The sequence below is a fragment of the Priapulus caudatus genome, unplaced genomic scaffold, assembly GCF_000485595.1.
Source record: "Priapulus caudatus unplaced genomic scaffold, Priapulus_caudatus-5.0.1 Scaffold232, whole genome shotgun sequence".
Taxonomy (NCBI): Eukaryota; Metazoa; Priapulida; class Priapulimorpha; order Priapulimorphida; family Priapulidae; genus Priapulus; species Priapulus caudatus.
In genome coordinates, this window is record NW_014577293.1 from 71635 (window position 1) to 77929 (window position 6295).

Genomic DNA, 6295 nt, shown 5'->3' on the forward strand with positions numbered 1-6295 from the left:
TCTCTCTCTCTCTCTCTCTCTCTCTCTCTCTCTCTCTCTATCTATCTATCTATCTATCTATCCCCCGCATCCGTGTTTGGCGTCTGTTCAGCGTTCGAGTTATTATTTATTTATAGATTTTATTGATTGGTTTTAAGATTAATGTCAATGCGGAAGGAATAGCATAAAGAATAGCGGCAGTATAATGAAAACGAATTAACAGTGTGGGTCATGTGTGAACGTGGGGTAAAAGATACACGAACAGTGGAAGTTGTGTCCCATTTCCTACCAGTGAATGCTCCCTACTCCGCATTTCAACTTTCCGAAACCTGCCCAGCCTCACGAACATCCACGCCCGAAACTCCATGTACATGCATACCGATGCCACTATAACCTTAAGCATGCAGGAGTACCTGATCAACAGCCACGCGGTTATGGTATCTATTTACACTGTCGTCGTCATCGTCATCGTCGTCGGCATCGTCATCGTCAGCATCATCATCATCATCATCTCTGCTGAATTTTTAGATGAAATTGCCATGACCGTATATATATATACATCAGAAGCTAATAATGACAAATAATAATAATAAAAAATAGTAATTTGTTATTAATAGCTCCTGATATACAGCTACATGTCTTGGGGCTCTCTAGTCGTGATTAGGGGTAACGTATGGGGGCTTGTTGCCCTGGTGAAGTTACCACGCTGGAGGACAAGCCCAATAGAGCCGGCGTGGGCATGAACACAATTATTGGATGAGCACGATTCGTAGCCGATGGTCTCTGGTTGACAATGCGTCCGTCCAGGTATTTACGCTGTCGTCAATAGAGCTACGGGTTAAATGCGGCGGTGGCTTTTGTGTGAGACTTCCGCTGGTGTAGTGGTGCGCTTGAATAAGAGGAACCTGGCCGCGTCGGTTACAGGTGTATGTGCTGGTAGGTGAGATAGGTGTACGTGCGGGTAGGTGAGATTTCGTGAGAGAGAGAGAGAGGGAGAGAGAGAAAGAGAGAGAGAGAGGGAGAGAGAGCGAGAGAGAGAGAGAGAGAGAGAGAGAGAGATTGTGAGGGAGAGCTGGAGAGAGGGCGATATAGCGGGAGAGACAGAAAGGGAGAGAGAGTGAGAAAGAGAGAGGGGGAGAACGAAATAATATGAGAGCGCGTGTATGTGTGGATATGCGCGTACCCGCGTTGCACGAGTGAGTGCGTGCATGCGCGCGCACATGCGTGTGTGCATGAGTGCTCGCGTGTACGTGCACGTTCCCGCGTGCGCATATTCACGAGCGTGTACGTGAACACGTATACGTGCGCGCGCATCGGCAGGAAATCATCATAAATTCGGGTCATATCAATTATCACACTATTTATCGTAGCAACGTCCAAATAAGCAAGTTGCGTCTTCGGTTTACGACTAGCAAATGCGACCGCCAGCGAAGTGTGCTGGCATAATCAGTGGGTGCGCTTCGCATAGCGGCTGTTTTATTCGGCAATAAAATCCTCTAGCCAGCGTAATTTGTCAGCTATGTGATTCTTTGTTCGAACAATAGCAGCACACGCTTGTGTGGATAAGCTGAGGGTAATAATGACGCTGTTGAGCTACTGCTGGCACCACGAGGAAACGCCCTGGCGCTGCATGGACACGACCTTGAGCGCTATGTGCCATCGGTATAACGGTGTAATGCCTATACGTGGTACCAAGAGCTAATAATACCTTAGGTATTAAGGTATTAAGGTATACCTTAAGGTATATTAAGGTATTAAGGTATACCTTAAGGTATTAAGGTATTAAGGTATTATTAGCTCTGGCATGGTGGTACGGATGCAGGTACACGTGAGGATGCATATGCTGCTATAGCTGTGATGCAGATGCTGCTATACCTATGATGATGTAGGTACAGCCGTACATATGATCAGGAGTTAATGAGACAAACCTTGTCTCATGAACTTTTTCTCATTAATTGTCTCGTTAATTTTGTCTCATTAACTCCTGATATGATGTAGATGCAACTGTACCAGTAATATCAGGAGCGTATAATGACAAATATTTGTCATTATACGCTCCTGGTAATATAGATACAGCCATACCTGTGATGGCATAGATACATCCATACATATGATTTACATGCAGTTGTACCAGTGGTATATATACAGTCAGGCCCGTAATATTGAAGCAGTTATACTCGTGACATACGTATACGTGATACACACCCGTATACCCAGCTATACATGGAATTTCCCTACACGATACACATGCGTGAAACCGCGCTCCAGTGTTAGGTTAGCATAGGTCTCGTAGCAGGAGCCTATATATATATATACCGCCGCTATATTAGTCAGGAGAATTAACAAAACTAGTGTTCGCATCGTTAGTGGGCGCTCACAGCAGGGGATGGCGACTGTAGTTAACCGAGTGACCATCGGAGGTGATGCGCCGTAGACTAATGACAGTGGTCTCAGACAGACGGTGATCTGCCGCCTACTCGTTGCGCTCTCCTCACACGCAATAAAAAACTGCTAAAGCTTTTGATGATGACGACACTGGCGCGCGTTCGAGCGGAGTTTAATGAGAAGGCGTCGTAAAACCTGTCGGTGGTCACCCACCGTCTGCGCGCGACCCGCCAGACGACACGTTGCGCGTACGTCACGCGCATGTTGTGTAGCACGTCATCACACATTGGTGTGCGTACTGTGATGGCGAGGAGGCATCCAGGGTGTTTTTAGATGGATTTATATTATAGTGTGCGTATGAAAGTGATTACGTCACCGTAAATAGTAAAACTAAAAAAAAAAGATTCAATTTTTTCACAAAATGTAAGTAATTCTGTTTACTTTTTATGGTTAAATGACTGCATTATACTTCCTATTTTACTATATTGTTTGATTTAAACATACACTTGTGACTCATACATAGGCATTAATAGCCCATAGCAAGCTATTAATGTCAGGATCATAATAGCAAATCGTCCTGTTTTTTTTGGATTTTTAACTAGTTGAGAAACAATCTTATCAGATAAGAATTTGACGATACATTTACTCCCGTTAGTTCTTACTTTCAATGTAAAAAAATGGCAACAAACATTTTACAAATAGACACCATAGAAAAAATCGTGACGTAGTCAATTGAAGAGACTTTACAGGAGGATCGAGGGTCGTGTTTATTTAGTTGCTGGTCGCACTCTGCGTGTTGGTTTCCAGTGTGATGCGTTGCTCGCACCCTCATCCCTCATCGCGCTCATCCTCGCTGCACTACCGCTCATCCCCTCGATCCCTCATCCCTCATTCCTCATCTCACTCATCCACTGCATACCCGTCAATCCTCCTGTATACCGTGCATCCTCATCCCATCATCCCTCAGTCCCTAATCCCTCATCACTGCATCCCGTAATCCCTCATTCTCCTCATCGCCTCATCCTCCTCATCCCTTCATCCGTCCTCATCCTCATTTACTCATACCCCATCCCTCATGACCCTCACCCTCATGCCCTACATACCCCTCATCCGCTCATCGCCTTATCCCTGCATCCTCCCTCATCCCTCAATGCCTCATCCCTCATCCTAACTCATCCTTCCATGCCCTCATCCCGTCATCCCTCATTCCTCATCCTCATTCCTCATAACTCATCCCTCATCCCTCATCCCTCATTCCTCATCCCTCATCCTCATCCCCATGCCCTCATCCCTCATCCCTCATCCCTCATCCCGTCATCCCTCTTCCCTCATTACCCTGCCTCAATCCTCCTCATCGCTCCATCTCTCATCCTTTATCCTCGTTCATCCGATTTATCTCCTCATCTTACCATTACCTTCATCCTCATCCCTTATCCCTCATCCGCCCTCATTTCCTCATCCCTCATCCCTCCATCCTCCTCATCCCTGCATGCCCTCATACCCTCATCCCTCATTTCCCTCAATCTCCTCATCCTCATCCCTCATCCCTCATCTCCCTCATTAGGCCTCATGCCCTCACCTCATCCCTCTTCATTCCTCAATGCCCTCATGCACCCTTCATCCCTCATCCCTCATCCCTCATCCTCATGCCCTCAATCCCTCATACCTCAATCCCCTCACATCCTCCTCATCCCTCATCCTCATCCCTCATACCCTCATCCCTCATCCCTCATTCCCTCATCCTGCCTCATCCCTCATCCGTCATCGCTCCTTATCCCTCATCTCCTCCATCCCTCATCGCCTCATCCCTAATCCCTCATCCCTCATCCCGTAATCCCTCATTCTTCCTTCATCCTACATTCGCTCATCCACTCATCCTCCTCATCCGTCATCGCCTCATCCCTCATCCCTCATCCCTCATCCCTTAATCCCTCCATCCTCGCTCTGCCCTCATCTCCTCATCACTCATCCTAACTCATCACTTTCCATCCCTCATCTCTCAATCCCTCATCCCTCATCCCTCATCGCCTCAATCCCTCATCCCTTCATCCTCATCCCTCATCCCTCATCCCTCATCCCTCATCCCTCATCCTCCTCATCCTCCTCATCCTCCTCATCACCTCTCCTACTCACTCCTTCCATCCGCTGACACTCTCATCCCTCATCCCTCATACCTCATCCCTGACATACCTCATTCCTCAATCCCTCAATCGCCTTATCACTCATCCGTCAGTCCCTCATGCCTCATCCCTCATTCCTCATCCCGTCATCCCTCATCCCTCATCCGCCTCATCGCCTCATCCCTCATGCCCTGACATCCCTGCATCCTCATCCCTCATCCCTATTCCTCCTCATCCTCATCCCTCATCCCTGCATCCCCTCATCCCTCACCCTCATCCCTCATCCCTCATCCCCTCATCCTCATTCCCTCAATCCCTCATCCCTCAATGCCTCCTCATCCCTCATCCCTCATCCCTGCATCCCTCATGCCTTCTCATCCGCTACATCCGCCATCCTCAGCTTATGATGGCTCATGCCTCCTGCACAGCCCTCATCGCCTCAATCCCTCATTCTCATCCTCATCTCCCTCATCCCTTCATTCCTGCGTCTGCATCACCTACTCGTCTCTCATGACGGAAGTCTACATGCCCTGCCGAGTTGGCCTACGCAGCGTGGCGCTAGAAGAGCTCTTTGTTCTAAATCATCCGCATGTAATTCGCGAACGAATTTTGGCACGATCTCTATGTTGTTTTCCGCGGGTAATGCACACGGCGCTCTGTTCCACTACTGTATGTGTGTTTCGCCCTGTGTCGGAAACCGTGCTTCCTGAGTGTGCCATTGTAACAGGTATGCGTGCAACAGGGATAAATCGCTCGTCCCCGCGAACAAGCAATACAATGAAGCCATTGCGACGAAAGGGGTAAAAAAGTGTTAACTTATCCTTTGTGTGGTGTGCGGACGCGCGTTGGCAAAATCTTGTGCGGTGATATTCCGCGGGGAAAACAATAGAGTTTTGTCTGCGCAAATGGCGGCTAAGCCATGACTCAACACAATTAGTAGCGAAAATCGCATTGTTGTCTCATCCAGTCTTGCCTTATATGATCTTGACGATGAAGCGTGTACGTTCACGACTGATTATAACATTAAACGCACTCGCGCTAATTGTCCATCAAAGGGTGATAACTCTTTCTAATTAAGGAATATATGCGTCTGTTTTGTATATATACCTAAAATATATAATATATATACGGGGCTTTTTGGAAACATCACTGTTCGCAAAAACCTCACAGCTGTTGACTAATTGATTGAACTGTGTCGGCTGTCATGGGTGCACACAGTGAGGGTCAAGGTCACACATCGTCTGCCACCACATACCCGAGGCTCTTCCTGTGAATGTGAAGACAATGCCCGCTCTTGTGATGTGTGAGTGTGTGTGGGTGTGCTGTGTGTGTATTGTGTGAGGTGTGTGTGTGTGCGCGCGCGCCGCGCGTGTGTGTGTGTGTGTGTGGTGTGTGTGTGTGTGTGTGGCGTGCGTGCGTGGCGTGCGTGCGTAGCGTGGCGCGCCGTCGTGTGTATGTATGCAATCGCTGCCTGCCAAATGAGCAGCGAGGGGAGTAAAAAATAATACCGTGGGTCGTCGCAACTATGATCATAATTGGCTGCAGATGTTTGTGTTCCGTGGGTTGTAATTCGGTAACCTGCCCGAATTTTCCTATACTGTGGTTAACAAATGTGCCGTGATGACAGCGCTGAGAAGGCAACCTAGGAATCAGGAACTAAGGAAAAAGAAGAGTCGAATGTCTTCGGCAACGCAAACTACACTCACCCTTATAAGACATCGTACGTAAATTCGACCGTGAGAGAGTGAGAGCTGGGAATAAAGAGAGAAGAGCGAGAGAATGAATAGGAGAGAAGAGAAAAGGGAAGAGAT